The sequence below is a fragment of the Castanea sativa genome, chromosome 2 (genome assembly GCF_040712315.1).
Source record: "Castanea sativa cultivar Marrone di Chiusa Pesio chromosome 2, ASM4071231v1".
Lineage (NCBI taxonomy): Eukaryota > Viridiplantae > Streptophyta > Magnoliopsida > Fagales > Fagaceae > Castanea > Castanea sativa.
This window is the reverse complement of record NC_134014.1, coordinates 34,287,480-34,305,295: the sequence shown is the minus strand read 5'-3', so window position 1 is coordinate 34,305,295 and position 17,816 is coordinate 34,287,480.

Here is a 17,816-nt window from a genome sequence, read left to right as displayed (position 1 = left end):
AAGGCACCCATGGATGACTTGGTTTGTCTGTCCACCCATAGGTAGGAAGACTTAAAATTTTGACCAAGGCACTCGTGGATGACTTGGTTCGTCCATCCACCCGTGGGTAGGAGACTTAGAATTTTGACCAAGGCACTCGTAGGTGGCTTGGTTCGTCCTTCCACCCGTGGGTAGAAGACTTATATTACTAAGGCACCCATAGGGGGCTTGGTTCGTCCTTCCACCCGTAGGTAGGACTTAAATTTTTTACCAAGGCACTCGTGGATGACTTGGTTCGTCCATCCACCCGTAGGTAGGAAGATTTAGAATTTTGACCAAGGCACTCGTAGGTGGCTTGGTTCGTCCTTCCACCCGTGGGTAGGAGAATTATATTACCAAGGCACCCATAGGGGGCTTGGTTTGTCCTTCCACCTGTAGGTAGGACTTAAATTTTTTACCAAGGCACTCGTGGATGACTTGGTTTGTCCGTCCACCCGTAGGTAGGAAGACTTAGAATTTTGACCAAGGCACTCATTGGTGGCTTGGTAGGACTTAAATTTTTTACCAAGGTACTCGTGGATGACTTGGTTTGTTCGTCCACCTGTAGGTAGGACGATTTAGAATTTTGACCAAGGCACTCGTAGGTGGCTTGGTTCATCCTTCCACCCATGGGTAGGAGACTTATATTACCAAGGCACCCATGGGGGGTTTGGTTTGTCCTTCCATGGGGCCGCCCCCTGCCTTTTGCCTTGTTCCTTATAAATTGCGACGAAGTTAGCTAATGCTTTGGCTGAGGTTAACTTCTCCATAGGGGGATATCTTTCTTCCTCTCCCTTAAGCGCTCGACTAGTGTAGCGTACGGGTAATGGATTGAGGAGAGCTGAACTAACAACCGTGGGTGATAGGGCCAATTATAGGGACAACTCTTCATTGGGTGTAGTAAAGGATTGAGGAGTAGTGGAGATGCGTGGTATGCCTTTAGTTCCTTAAATGCTCTTTTGCATTCGTCGATTTACTTAAACACTATTCATTTTACTGGCCTAACTTTTGCTCCAGCAACTCCCCAAGGCGTCGAGCGGGTTTTCGGTCTCTTGGTTGATGGTAGTCATTGATAGTCTGGACCATACAACTCTTTGTCTTAGGGGTGGTGATATGGTTGATCACTCGTTTCTCACAGATGGCGCCAACTGATGATGCATAAAAATCGTCAGTGAGTTGATCGTCCACACGTATCAATGGGTGCACCTGAAAAACAAAAGAGAAGAACCAATCAAAGGGCACCAGTGGGGTACCGGCCAAAAACCCTCCGAAGGTTAAGTTAGAAGAGAGCTCCAAAAATGCTAGAGAGCATAAGCTTAAGAGAAATTGTGCGTACCTTGATTTATGAGGGTTTTGAGGTATTTATAGCAGTGTGGAATTGACATCCGTGCCTTGGCCAAGAAGTTCTTTCCTTCCGAAAAAGAACCTCTTGGATTTTGTATATCTCCTAGAGTTCCTTTCCTTATAGGAGTCTTCTTGATTATGGTTAAGCGTGTGGCACAAGAGCTCTCCTTATACACATATGCATAGAGATCAAGCAAGGCTATAGATGGAGGTTCGCTTACCCTCTTTAGCTTGTTCTCATCTTTGTAGGTCTAAAAATACCTTATCATCTGGCTTAGTGCTGGAATGACATTCCCTTCATGATCTCAGTACACCACCCCAATACCAGCATAACTCGAGTTCTCAAAAAATGCTGCATCAAAATTAGCTTTGTAACAATGCTCAGGAGGAGGGCACCAATGGTCCGGGGGACGATGTACATTCACTCGGGGAGCTTGTTTATGCACGTCGAAATACTCCATAACCAAATCCTTAGCTTTGGTACCAATCTCATGAAGCGCCCATGAAGGTTGGTGTTCTCTCTAACGATTTTTCCACTGCCAAAGACATCAAGCAATAGTAGAAAACAAAGCAACTCGAAAACACGAGCCGTTTTGGAACATGACTTCCACAAGATCCACAAAAGGCCTGTACTATTTTTGACACAAAACGATGAATCCAGGATCTGACTACCACACTGCCTAAGCATGATCACATAACCAAAGATAATGCATAAGAGTTTCCTGATGATCATCATAGAGAGCGGATGTTTCATCCACCAGAATATGTCAAGATTTCAAATTTTGCTTTGTGGGAAGGGAGTCTTTTGCTGCATGCCAAATAAAATAACGGATCTTATTAGGAGCCCAGATCTTCCAAATTTTCTTCCAAACACTTTGAGAGCTATCCAAAGAAGAGGAGCTCAGATTAGTGTTTGCCTCATCAGTAGCCAACATACGATAAGCACTTCGAACACTATAGTCACCATTCGAAGTTAAAGGCCAAATCAAAATGTCCTTGGCCCAAGCTTCACTCACATGAATCTTGCTCACCATCTCAGCCTCCCAAGGGTAGAAATTACTCTTCAAATGACCTGGGTCCCATATTCTAGTGTTTATGTAAAACAAATCACTCACCTGATTCACTGTTGAACTAGCTCTAGGTGACACAATTTTGCTATTATTGGGATTAAGAAGCCACCTGTGGTTCCAAACATCTATCATATGCCCATTCTCTACTCGCCAAATAGCCCTTTTATTAATCACTTTGCGAGCTTGCAAAATACTTCTTCATGCATAAGAGCATTTCGGATGAATTGGAGCATTTATAATACTACTATTAGGAAAATACTTTGCACTAAAAACTCTATATAGGAGTGTATCTTTTTGGTGAATAAGTCTCCAAACCTGTTTGGCTCGCAAGGCATTATTGAACTTTGTATGTCCCGGAAGCCTATACTCCCTACTGATTTTGTGGAACACAAAGAACTCCATTTAACCTAGTGTATCTTCTTTGAATTACCATGACCCCACCAAAATTTTCGAATCATTGCTTCTATATCTTTGCACAGTCCAACCAGTAATTTGAAAACACTCATTAAGTAAGCTAGAATAGACTAGACCATTGCCTTGATCATGAGTTCCTTACTAGATTATGATCATGCTTTCTTGTCTCTACCAACAAAAGAAGGGAGCCCTAAGAATTTCTCATAATGTTGTATTGTTGGGGCATTAAGAGACACTTTAATTGCTTCCTGGGTTCGTTCATCCATGTTCCCGCATAAAAAAAAAGGGTTTTTGTCTCCTTGTTTATCATTTGGCCCGAGGGTACTTTATAATAAGCTAACAAATCTTGAATTTTTTCGCATTTCTCCAAGGTAGATCTGCAAAATAATAAACAATCATCTGCAAAAAAGAGATGAGTAAGTTTTGGGCCATTTCTGCAAATAGGAAAACCCTGAATTTCCCCTTCTGCTGCAGCATTCTTGAATAAATCATTCAACCCTTTTGCACAAAACAAAGATAAATAAGGAGAAACAGGGTCCCCTTGTCTTAAACCCCTTGATGGTGTAATCACACCCTTTGATGCTCCACTCACAACACAAGTATGGAATAAGACACTATGGTAATACATTCCATAATCAAAGCCAACCACAAATCTTGAAAACCTAACTTCTAGAGAATTTTTTTTCAAGGAAAATCAACTCCACCCTATCATAAGCTTTGCTCATATCTAGCTTGAGAGCCATAAAACCTTTCTTTCTTGAACAATTAGTCATCATATGATGTAAGGATTTAAAAGCTATTAAGATATTATCAATAATCAATCTATCAGCAGTAAAGGCCCCCTGAGTTTCTGAAATAATAGAATTAAGCAGTGGTGTTTGGATTATAGAGACTAAGGTGGTTGTTTGGATTGCTCATAACCCATATCTCAAAACCCATAACTTAAACTCATAACTCATATCTCTAATCACAATAACTCAAATCTCTCTACAATTTGTGTTTCGTTCCAAAACTGAATTATATCTCTCACTCTTTAACTTTAATTTTTGGCATAATGGTGAAGCCCACCCACTTGTATTGCATAGAATGGTAACATGGCTACCCATCACAAAACCCACAAAGAGACCGAAAGCCACAAATTGAACGGTAGCATCTCACTCTTTCAATTCATTTTTTTTCTCTACCATGCTCATCACAAAACCCAGAGAGAGACCGAAACCCATAAATCAAAAATCCCATCCCATGCTGCCAACAACACCATCATCGTCCAAACCCAGCAGGCAATTCACCAAAGATGGGTCTGAAAATCCTTTGTTAAGCAAGCCTGACCCATTCAACACAATAAAAAACCAGTCCTCAGCCATGGTTGTGGGTTTGTGTTTGTGTGTTTGATCGGTGAACATGGTGGAGTGGGCATGAAGAAGAAAGAAAGAAAGAAAAAGAAAGAGGAAACGAGAAAGAAAGAAAAAAAAACTGTTGGCGGTGGAGTGGGTCTGAAGAAGAAAAAAAAGGGTTGTTGGTGGTGGAGTTGTTTGAAGAAGAAAGAAAGAAAGAAGAAAGAAGAAAAAAAAGCAAAGTGGTATGAATTGACTTGACAGACAAGTCAGAAAAATGGGTCCCACAAATTTGATTTTTTTTTACAACTTTGCCACTATAACTCATATTCCATAACTTGAAAATACAATTTTATTTTATTTTATTTTTTCAGTTTTCATCACTCAAACTCAATTTTTTGAGTTTTGAGTGATGGAAATAACACTAAAAAATTTTCCCAAACAAACTTTTTTTGTGGGTCCCACATTTTTTGGATCATGGGTGATGGAAACCGAGTTATATAATTCAGTTTCCACCTAATCCAAACAACCCCTAATTGGTCTAAACCCAAACAAACTTTTTTGTGGGTCCCACATTTTTTGGATTATGGGTGAAGGAAACCGAGTTATATAATTCAGTTTCCACCTAATCCAAACAACCCCTAATTGGTCTAAACTCAGACACTCTTTCCGAATTATGAACTTTTGGAATCAAAGTGATAAAAGAGTGATTTATGGATTTTAAGAGGGAACGCGAATTTAAACTAGACAAAACAGCGTGAGTAACATCCATACATACATCAGTCTAGTAAGTTTGAAAACATAAGGGGGGCATCCCATCTGGACCTGGGGCATTTAGCGGGGCTATCTCCTTGATTGCTACATTCACCTCTTCAATAATATAGGGTCGTGCAAGATTTGCCATCATCTTATCAGTTACCACAACTTGAACTCCATCCAAAATACGCTCTAAATCATGTGGATTTGAGGAAGTGAAAAGTTGTGTATAGAAATCAGTCAACAAACCCAAAAAAACCTTTTCATCCTCCTACCACACTTCATTAACATCTCTCAGTCCCTTGATGAAATTATTCCTCTTCCTTTGAGTTGCTAACCCATGAAAAACTCTGTATTCTGATCACCACTTTGCAACCATTGAATCCGAGACCATTGCTGCCACATCTTTTCTTCCTTATCATATAAACTATTCAACTCAGCCTTTAAGTGAGCTACCTTATTGTACTCCCCTGTTTTGACCGAATCTTCTTCTGCCTTCCATAACTGGTTGTTGGTCTTCTTTATAATTTTCTAAACATTACCAAAATGACCCCAGTTCCAAGCATTCAACATCCTCTTACACTTTTTCAATTTCTTGGTTGCAGCAAACATAGGAGTACCATCAAGAATACAATCTCATGCTTTAGTAATTGTCTCTACACCCAGAATCTGATATCCACATTGCCTTAAAATGAAAAGGCTTTCTTCTCCATTTTTGATGTTCCTCGTCGATGTCAAGTGATAGGAGAATCGAGTGGTGATCCGAAGTAAAACAATTCAGATGACGTACCCTACCTGTGGGGAACTTTGTCAACCACTCATAGTTTGCAACACCACAGTTTAACATTTCCCATATTGTGGGCGCAATGCGTTGTTTTGGGGAGTACGCCTCGACCAAGTGGACCGGGACGGAGAAACAAGGAGTTGTCACCTAGTTTTATGGTTTAAGAACCATGAATATAGCACTCTTACATGGAAGGACTGATCTTACTACCAGAGTATGGGTTCAGAGTTTAGGTACAATTTTGGGAAAATATTAGGCACCCAAAACCGCTCGACCCGTGGCTTGGCTTCCACTAATTGTGTCCTACGTCTTAATCCTATTAAAGACACATTTAACATTGCATCTTAACACACGCACACACGCGCGCGCACACACACACGTACACACTAGCATACATCTAAGCATACAATATGAAATTTCATCCCAAACCTAACATACATCTATCGTGCTTATCACCACATCACAAACCCTAGCATACATCTATCATACATAGCATCCATTACATCCAAGGCAAAAGCATGTACATATCAAATCAAGATGAAATGTAGACATAAAAAAAAATCATACTATCATTCAAAACATGGCATATAGAATTGCACATATATATTCATCAAAGGAAGATAAGGCTTTTATAACAAATAAATGCATGTTCATGTGAATGCATGACTTACCTTACTCACTTTGCTGCATCTCAGCACCATGGCATTAATGCATGATCATGTTGTATGCATGTTCATGGTATTAAAACAAGAAAAGAAAAGAAACCCTAATCTAGCATATTAAAAGCAAACAAGTAATTAAGCAAAGGAATAGAGACCTAAAAAGCATAAAAAGGAACAAACAGAGGCACATTATGTGAGTTCAGTCCTTCTACATAAGGGCGCTATATACATAGTTCCTAGGTTATAAAACTAGGTGGCGACTCCATTTTCTTTTCTTCGCCCTGGTCCACTTAGCCGAGGCGTACTCCTCCCTCTAAAAAGCATTGCGCCCACAATAGGCATTTTTTGAAAGTGTATTTTTGTGGAGGCATTTTTAATTTTTTTTTTAAAATTGATGTTTGTAGAAGCATCCACATAAATCAAGTTCATGGGTATTTTGTTTTACATTAATGGGCCGCACCCATTTACATGCTGACCTAATTAGTCACATAGCCTAAGTGTGTGAATCAAATTAATTTATGGAATTCACTAGGCCATTGGCATGGGCCAAGTTCATGGGTTGTAAGCCTTGAACAATTGGCTTTCTTTTATGATTAATAGGTTCTAGTGGCCCCCTCTAAAGCTTATTTTAAGTCTTAATTCATATGGATAATGGGCCTTGATTTGAATGGGGGTTTTCGGCTGTAAATTTGGTTCACAAAATAAGCAAAATTAGTATGCCTTTGTTAATTTTTTTTCCCAGCCCAATTCAACCCAATTTTATTTGTTTATTTTCTAGGATATTGGACAGACGAGCTTTAGTCGTCCAAGAAAATGCTTCTAACATCGTTATAATTGTAAAATGACTTCCTAATCAAACCAACAAGGAAATGCTAGGACCATAACTTGCTTACGTGGCAAGTTGTGAGTGGTGGGTCCATTTAAGTCCACAATTTCACCACTCATGACTTGCCACATGATCTAGTTGTGGCAAAAGCTATGGTCCTAGCATTACTTAACCAACAACCCACACTAAAAATTCTAACCAATAATCTTTTAAGTTTTAACACCTATACAAGTAAAATCACTTGATCCGCACCAGGTCACTTAAACAGATGCACTTGACTTGCCGCTTAAGTAATATGGCATGTAGTGAATGGACAACGACATGCAATGGTGCAATAATGCAATCATCAATACAACATTTAACTCATCTTCTCTATACAATTTTGACGACTCGTGTTGTTTTACAAGTTTTATATATATATTACTCATTCCATCCCAAATTGTTAATCCTCTATTCTATTTTGGGATATGCCAAAATGAAATCCTTTCTAAAATTAATAAATAATATTTGTATATTTTTAATTTTATTCGAAGAGTTAATACCATTTTTTAATAGTGTAAATTAATGAGATTGATTTTAGAAATTTGAATATTTTTAATTGACAAACAATGCATTAACTAATATTGCCTTAAAAGGTTCAATTTTCTAAACATGACCAACATTTTGGGACGGAAGGAGTACCATTTACTTATACACAACATAATAGTCACTTATTACGGATAACATTTAAAGACTTGACATTTAATACAGTGTAATTTAAGAATCTAAAAATGGGGTGGAACTATTGTGGACATCACACTACTTATTAGGTACTCATTACGCCATTTATTAACCAAGCATATTTATTGATAGACATCAAATTTTTTGAAAGGAAAGATAGACATTTAATAACTAAATTAGAAATAATTTATTGTAAGATATATTAACAAGTGCTAATACAAGTAAGTATATTTAGTGCTAGACAATTAACTACTCATATTTCTCAAAAAAAAATAAAAAATTAACTACTCATATTTATTAATGTAATAAAATTTAATTATAGCAAATCATTTTATTAAACAAACATGTATATTGCAAGACATTTAAAAACTAAACTATGAAAAATTAATTATCATCTATATTTAAGGAAAAAACACTGTGTGGACGAGGATCCCTAATCCCATTTAAATGGACTGGTAAGATTATCTCTGAGGATACACCTCGGACCTTGGGAACGAGTATTAGTTAACCACGGGACGAGCACCAGCTAACCTTGGGGACGATCAGTAACCATGAGAAGCGCATGAAGTTAAAATATCACGGAGGGAAGAAAGCAGACTTGGCACAGGTTACGAGGAGGATGAGGGGAGAAGGGTGTAGAAGCTATCCCTTTCGCATTAAATGCAAGATAACTACTCCTCTAACTGCATTAATGAGAAAATGACCATGAACAGTGGTGGCACAGCTCAGATTGCAAAGCAGAAGCTTACTAATATGTTCCGAATGAGGCAGAAGTCATAGGAATGCAATCTCAGCCATCCAAGTGTGGGACTAAGATAATCTATGTGTAAATATAAAAGAAAAATGAAGATCCTTGTGTGAGGGATCCGGGAAGGAGAGAGAAAAAAAGAACTTTGTAACCAAAAGCTGACATATTTGTTCAAAGAAGAAAGAAACACACACATATAAAACAGACATTCCTCGGGCTTGGCCAAGGATCCTTTCCTCTTCATAATTTGTAGTCTTGATCATCTTATTGGTGTCTTATCTTATTGTGATTAACTTTAACTTGTTAGTGATTAATATCCAACCCATTCTCTAACAAATCTATTGTAGTGGGCTTATTGGGCCACTATTTGGGTCATTCTTGGGCCGTTGATCAATTTGTGTCCCTAAAATTGGTGTTGCCTGTAGGAATATTGAGCATACCTAAGTTAGTTTAGTCATGGTGGGTTCAGAGGAGTCAGTGCGGTTGCAACGTCAAGATCATTTTGTGAATCTTGAACGAAGAAGAGATCGTGATGTTAGTGTTCACACAACTCATACCAATAGGAGTCATTCTAGGAGTGGGAGTCATGTGTCTCATGGGGAGGATACCAAGAACATGCAGAGGGAGATAGATCGTTTACGTAGGAAGTTGCGTTGGAAACAGAGGAGAGGGTCACCATCAAGCACATAATCTTCATCTGATGATGATGACAGTTATAGACCCTGATCAAGGACTCCCCCTAGTGAGTCTTTCTCCTTCAAGGAAGAGCGCCATCATAGGTAGATGAGCAAAAGCCCAACCTATAAAGGCTTGGGCATTGATGCTATGAGCAGGGCTTTGCGCCAAATCTCAAAGTCTCCATTTACTAGGAGGATTGATAGGGCAAACCTTCCTCGGCGGTTCACATAACCCACGTTTACCATGTGTAATGGTAGAATAGACACAGTGGAGCATGTCAGTCATTTTAACCAAAGAATGGCTGTACACTTGAGGAATGAGGCCTTGCCGTGCAAGGTGTTCCCTTCTAGCTTGGGGCCAGTCGCGATGAGGTGGTTCAACGGTTTAGAAGAGGGATCAATCATCTCCTTTCAAGGGCTTACTAAAGCCTTTGGAGCCTGATTTGTCACTTGTAGTAGGGTTCCTCGTCCCTTGGACTCTTTGTTATCTATGACTATGAGAGAGGGTGAAACTCTGAAAACTTACTTAGATAGGTACTGGGAAATGTTTAACGAAATAGACAGAGATTTTGAAGATGTAGCCATAAGGACGTCTAAGGTCGGCTTGCCCACTGAGCATGACTTAAGGAAGTCCTTAACTAGGAAGCCTGCCCAAAGTATGCGGCAATTAATGGATCGGATTAATGAGTATAAACGGGTGGAGGAGGATCAACATCAAGGAAAGGGGAAAGTGAAGGTAATTCCCCAAAATCGAAGAGATTTTAGGTTAGAAGGGTACAATAGTAATCAGCCTAGAAGAGATTTTACTGGGCATATTGGGCCTACTACTACCCAGGTGGTTAAAACTGTGTTCAGGGAGCTTGTGCACCGAATTCTGGAGAAGATAAAGAATGAGCCATAGTTCAAGTGGCCAAATAAAATGGGAGGAGACTCCATGAAGCAAAATCAAAGTCTTCATTGCCAGTACCATTAGGACCAAAGACATACTACGGAAGATTGCAAAACTCTACGTGACTACCTTGAGCACTTAGTCAAAGTTGGGAAGTTGAGTAAATTCCTGTACCATCCCACTGGGCAGGGGAATCAGGTTGGATCAACATACCAGAGGGTCATTTCCTTAAGACCACCCCTGGAAACAATTAGTGTTATTCTTGCTGCCCTAGGTCAGATAGGTTCGTATCCATCAAGGGTTATGTCTATAGTAAGGCCACATGCTGATGACTTGATCCCTGTATCTAAGCGTGGAAGAGTGGAAGTCTGACCAACTTTAAGTTTCTTAGATAAGGATAAGCTTGGAACCTTTCAGCCACATGATGATGCATTGGTGGTTACCCTTTGGATAGGGGGTATGATGTGAAGAGAGTCTTGATGGACCAGGGCAGTGGGGCCGAGATCATGTACCTTGATTTGTATAAGGGACTTAAGCTGAAGCCCGAGGATTTGGTCAGCTATGACTCCTCTCTGATAGGGTTTGATGGGAAATAGTTGTCCCAAAAGGCTAGATCAGACTGCCTGTTCAAGCAGGGTCAAAGGTGGTGGAGGTAGATTTTATTATGGTGGATGCATATTTAGTTGCCTCATCAGGAGAAGGAAGAGTTGGTTGGTTTCCTTAGAAAGAACGTTGACGTGTTTGCCTGGAGTGCTTATGAAGCTCCCAGAGTGGATCCAAACTTCATCTGTCATCACTTGAATGTTAATCCAGCTGTCACTCCTAAGAGACAATCACCTCGGCGTTCTTCTGAAGAGCATTCTGAGGCTGTTATAGAAGAAGTGGTGAAGCTTAAGCTTGTGGGGGCAATCAAATAGGTTTTTTACCTTGAGTGGTCGGCCAATACCGTGGTGGTAAAAAAAAAGAATGAAAAATGGCGAGTGTGTGTGAATTTCACAGATTTAAACAAAACTTGTCCTAAGGACCTTTTCTCGATACCTTAGATAGACCAGTTGATGGATGCGATGGTTGGTCATCCTCGGATGAGCTTTCTTGATGTTTTTTAGGAATACCGTCAAATACCATTAGCTTTGGCTGACCAAGAGAAGACTGCTTTTGTAACGCCCACTGGGAATTATCATTACAAGGTGATGCCATTTGGATTGAAGAATGCTGGGTCTACTTACTAGAGGATGATGACAAGGATGTTTGAACCCTAGCTTGGCAAGAATATTGAAGTCTATATTGATGACATGGTGGTGAAAAGTTAAACAGAGACCGAGCATGTGAATGACCTCAAAAGTGTCTTTAAGGTGTTGAGAAAGCCTAAGTTGCGCCTTAATGCCTCCAAATGCTCATTCGGCATCAGTTCAGGCAAGTTTTTGGGTTATATGGTTACCCACCGTGGGATTGAAGTTAATCCTAATCAGATTAAGGTAATCAATGACTTACAGCCTCCTCGGAATCCTAAGAAGGTCCAAAAGTTGACAAGGATGACTGCAGCCTTGAACAGATTTATCTTTCGGTCTGCGGATAGATGTAGACCATTTTTCCAACTCCTGCATAAGTGGAAAGGGTTTGAGTGGAACGAGGAGTGTGCTATAGCTTTTCAACAATTGATGGACTACCTTTCTTGACCACCCATTATGTCTCGACCTGAGAAGGAAGAAGTCTTTTTCGCCTACATTGTCGTGGCATCTCATGCAGTTAATCTAGTATTGGTGAGGGCAGAGAATGGAATACAACAGCCAATCTATTTTGTGAGCAAATCATTACACGAGGCAGAATTCCATTATCTCCCCTTAGAAAAAGCCATTTTAGTAGTGTTGCATGCTACGCGAAAGCTCTCCCATTACTTTTAAGCTCATACAATAGTAGTTTTAACTCAACTCCCTCTGCAGTAGTTGCTTCGAAAGACTGATTATGCAGGGAGGATTACCAAGTGGGGGACAATCTTGCGGGCATTTGACATAAAAGTACATGCCTTGGACCTCAATTAAAGGGCAAGTCCTTGTGAATTTGGTGGCAGAGTTTACTGAGTCTCTAGCAGAGGTGGAAAACGAGGAATGTAGTTTAGGAGGAAAGCAAGTTCAGTCAATTTCTCAACAATGGCCCTTACCTTGGAAACTTTATGTAGACGGTGCGGCAAACTAGAGAGGATCTGGGGTGGGATTGGTTATAGTATCCCTAGACAAGATCACCATTAAGAAGTCTTTAAGATTGGGCTTCTCGGCCATGAACAATGAGGCCGAGTATGGGGCTTTACTAATAGGGGTTGCTATGGTTCAGAAGATGGGAGGAAAGGTTGTTGAAGTGTTCTCGGACTCAAGGTTGATTGTAGGATAAGTAAAGGGAGAACTAGAAGCTAGGGACTTGAGAATGCAAGATTATTTGAATCAAGCTCATTGTTTGCAATCAGGCTTTGAACTTTTCACCATCCAACAAATCCCAAGGATTGGTAACACTCATGCTGATTCCTTGGAAACTTTGGTGACCTCTTCTGGACAAGACCTACCTCGGGTTATACTTGTTAAGGATCTACATAAGCCTGTTGAGGAGAAGGAGGGTAAAGTTCAAGTTCACCAGATCAAAGTCGGATATAGTTGGATGGATCCTTTTATTCTTTTCCTCAAGGAGGGGTCCTGCCTGATGAGAAAGGAGAGGCGGAGAAGATCCAGTGGAAAACTCCTCGATTTTGGTTGTCCGAGGAGCAAAAGCTGTATAAGCATTCTTTCTTTGGACCATACCTGTTTTGTGTTCATCCTAAAGCTATGGAACCACTTTTAGAAGAGTTGCATGAGGGGATATGTGGGAGTCATACATGGGGCATGTCGTTATCACATAGAACCCTTACTTAAGGGTATTGGTGGCCAAGTATGTAGATGGAAGCACAAGAGTACGTTATAAAGTGTGATCAATGCCAAAGATTTACTCCAAATATCCATCAACTAGGGGGGGTACTCAATCCCTTGTCTAGTTTATGGCAATTTGCTCAATGGGGCTTGGACATTGTGGGGCCATTTCCCAAAGCTGTGAGAAACTGAAGATGGCTCTTGGTCGGAACTGATTACTTCACGAAGTGGGTGGAGGTCGAGCCATATCCAACATCAGGGATATAGATGCAAAAAAATTCATTTGGAAGAACATTGTTACTCGGTTTGGAATTCCTTACACCCTCATCTCTGATAATAGGCTTTAGTTTGATAGTAAAGCATTCAAGAGATATTGCTGAGAAATGGGCATTAGAAACAGATATTCAACTCCAACCTATCCACAATGAAATGGGCAAGCTGAAGCAGTTAACAAAGTTATTGTAAATGGGATCAAGAAGAGGTTAGATGAAGCAAAAGGTAGATGGGTAGAAGAGCTACCACATGTCCTTTGGATGTACCAGACTACTCCTCGTCGGTCAACGGGGAAAACACCTTACTCAATGACTTATGGATCTGAAGCTGTGATCCCCCTGGAATTTGGGTTCCTAACACTAAGGATGAGCTTATTTACCCCAGATAGTAATGATTAGCTGTTGGAGAAAAGCCTAGACTTGGTTGATGGACGAAGGGAGGCAACCATGGTTCAAATGATATATTATTAGCAGAAGCTCAAACAGGGGTATGATACCAAGGTGAGAGCAAGACCATTAGCCCCAGGAGATCTAGTGCTGAGAAAGGTGGTAGGTATTGCAAAGAATCCGTCATAGGGAAAGTTAGTGCCCAATTGGGAAGGCCCATATTGCATCACTTCGGTGGCTGGAATAGGTGCCTACTTTTTGAAGGATTTAGATGAAAATGTTGTACCACGCCCGTGGAATGTAAATAACCTACGAAGGTATTGCTATTAATGAAAGGAAGTTGTGCCATCTTCTATTTCAATCATTGTATATTATATATCATTATTCATTTAAGTATTAAACAGAACCTCGGTCATGTTTGGTTCCTCGAACCACATACCTTGGGTAAATTAATGCTTTCCATTATTCGTTTAAGTGTTAAACAGAACCTCGGTTGTGTTTGGTTCCTCGAACCATATACCTCGGGTAAATTAACACAAATCTAAGTGTTAAACAGAACCTTGATTAGATTCAACTCCTTGGGTTATATGCCTTGGGTAAATTAACACTAAGGTCATTTTCTATGTTAAACAGAACATTGGTTAGATTCCACTCCTTGGGTTATCTGCCTTGGGTAAATTACCACTAAAGGCATTTTCTATGTTAAATATAACCTTAGTTAGATTCAACTTCTTGGGTTATCTGCCTTAGGTAAATTAACACTAAGTTCATTTTCTATGTTAAATAGAACCTTGGTAAGATTTAACTCCTTGGGTTATCTGCCTTTGGTAAATTAACACTAGGGTTATTTTCTATGTTAAATAGAACCTTGGTTAGATTCAACTCCTTAGGTTATCTGCCTTGGGTAAATTAACACTAAGATTGGTTTTATGTTAAGCAATACCTTATTTGGGTTCAACTCCATGGGATACCTGCCTCGGGTAAGTTAACACTTAGATTGTTTTTATGTATTAAACAAAGCCTTTACTAAGTTAAATTCCTTGAATCACTTGCCTTAAGCAAATTATTACTTGGATTATGTTTGTGGTATTCAATATAACCCTGGTTATGTTCTATTTCTTGGGTGACTTACCTCGGGAAATTGAGATCTTAGTGTAAGCATTTCTTTATACGAGAGTATGGTAAACATAGCTAAAGATTATAAAAATGTAAGTACAAAGATGAAATGACAAAAAGCTAACAAGAGTTTCCCATTAATCTAAGTTCCAAAAGATTACATATGAAAAAGAAGGAAAGGAAAAACAAAATGCCTTCTGTTTTTTAAAAAAAAACTAACAAACAACTACAAAAACGACAAAATAGCATAGGGATCCATTACCACATTCTTTAAGCTTGGGAAGTCTTTTATGCCTCTGGCTTTGTACTGGGTTGCACTTCAGCAGTTGACGTTGGGGCAGGAGGAGCCACTATGGTCGGTGGGGCATTTTTGGAGGGATCTTCTGCTATTGGAGGTGCCTTGGTTCCTAACTTTGTGCTTTGGGCAGTGGTAGTACTAAACTTGGAAGTGGCCAGTTCGATCTGTTTAGGCTTGATAGGAGCAGTGGTGAGGGGCTGCTGCTCAATGGATTTGGCTTTAATAGGAGCAATGGTTTTGGGTTATTGCTCGGCAGATTTGGCTTGGGCAGGAGCAGCAACGTTGGGTTTGGGCTGAGGATTCTCAGTGGAACCCACAGGAGCTAAGGTAGAGGTGCTAACAGAAGGCTGGCTAACAGGATGAGCTCTGATAGCTGGTAGGTAGAAGGCCTTCTTCGGGTTCCTCAGCTAGGAATTGAGGTCTACTCTAGTAGCATTCAGAGCTTCAATCCAAGTCTGGAGGCAAAAACTGTAGCACACAACGGGGAGTTGAAATTTGAGGTGGCCTCAGTCTCTTGCTGCCCCTGGTTGTATGCAGTTTGCTCGACCCTTTCCATTTCCTTGTCCTTTTTGCCAAGTTCCTTTTTCAGCTTAGTAATGGTTGTTTGAGCGATGGAGAGTTGATTCTCAGCTTCCTTCAATTGCATAAGCTGCTCCCGAGCTTGCCTCTCTGAGCTTTCAATAGAAGCCTCAGCACTCTTCCTGGCCTTATCACACTCCGCCAGCTTAAGGAGGGTCTCTCTTAGTTTTTTATCTGTCATAGCTTGAGATTTTTGCCTAGCCAAGCGCTTAGATTCCTCCTCCTTCACATCTCTGAACGCTTGGTCAACCTACTCCTCCGCTACATGTGCAGCTTGGGTAGCCTGTGGGTGAATCGTTAACATAAAAGTTAGTAGGAAAGCATGCATAGATGGGTTGTTAAAAGGTAAAACAAAGAATGAAAGAGTGAATGGAGAGAAGCCTTACTAGGGCTAAGTCCCTCTTCATGAACAGGAAAAGCTCGTGCTTCTTTAAATTTCGAAGCTCGTCCATGTCCCTTGGGAGAAGAAGGGCTTGTCCAATGGTATTGGTTATGTAGCCTGCTCTTCCACCATCAAAGTCATGGATGGAAGCATCCTCCCGAAGAGGCGAATCATCCAATTCAAAGGTGGGGTTCTAGATTAGAACCTTAGACCTGCGCTCAGAGGCAATGATTGAGCTTTTCACACCCTTTCTTTGTTTTGCGCGGGTCACTTTGATCACCTTGGTGGGCTCTGGGGGATTTTCCTCTTGAACTTTGCCTTCTTCTACAACTCCTTTACCCCTTTTTCTGTCCCTTTTTCACTTTTTGTCAGTTGGCTCTGTTTGGATAGGGGCAGGAACAATTAGGGTTAAAGGTTTGGGAATAACTAGAACCTCGAGAACTGTGGTTCCAACATAGGATTCTAGTAGAGAAAGTAGGTCTGGTAGCCTTTTCTCTATCACCATACCTTCTGGTACTTCAGTGTCCTTTTGGTCTTCATTGACTAGAGCTGTGGTTAGTTAGGGGCTGGGTATTTCCTCTTCGGATGCGTATGTGTGGTAGAAGATTTCAAAATCTTCGTCTCAGATAGGATTTTCAGTGTCTTCCTCCAAAGTGATGTCCTCTGATTCCGTCTCCTCTCCTTTTTCCGAAGATGTGATCTCCTCTATAACAGGCTGAGGATTCTCTGGAACAGGAAGTTCAATGGGTTGAGGGTCCTTGAAGGTAGGGAGCTCGACTGCTTGCGTTCCTTCTAGGGAAGGCTTGCTTATAAAACCTTTAATGGCCACATCAACCAGTGCGAGGCGGGAATCTTGAGTTTTGATCACGTGCTTAGATGTTTGGAAACGGTTGGATATTGGGGTGAAGCCTAAGATTACATGAATTGCACAAAGCTGACCATCCTTGTGTAGGAAGATTTCGTATCTTAGGACTCGATTCAGCAACTCGAAGTTTACCAGGCTTCGTCTTTTGGCAGTGGCTCTCTTCTTTGAAAAAGAAAAATTAAGGGCTAACATTGGTTTGCAGGTCGGGCAAGCCTCAATCTGAGCAAGTAAAAGACAAATGAGCATACATAAAGGTAAAGTGATAAAATGACATATAAAAAGGCTGTTTATAGTTTCCTAGGCTAACACTAATTTTTGTTAAGTGTCCTTAAGCCATCCCACCTGGAGTTCCATCCTTGGTAGGGCAATGGAGTCTGTTATGCCATTCCCCTGAAACAATGAGAAAGTCCTTGTCCATGCCTTTGTTCGTTTTAGGGAGACAAAAGATTAGCCAAACGGAAAGAACCCTAGTTTTTAGATAATAACCCCCCATCAGCACCTTTCTGGCAACTATACACCCAATTCACGTCGTGATAGGTAAGTTGTATAGCCAATTTTTCATTTAGGGCATCTACACTACCTAGTATTCTAAACATATTATGAACGCACTGGGTAAAAAGATTTAAAAAATCTCTAGGAACTATACCTATAAGAATCCTCATACCTCCTTCAATGAAGGCAATCATAGGAATTACAACTGCACCAATAGGCCTCCTCTCATGCCATTCACTTGGGTTGCAGTTTTGTATGGACACATTGTTAGGAATCCCATAGTACCACTTAG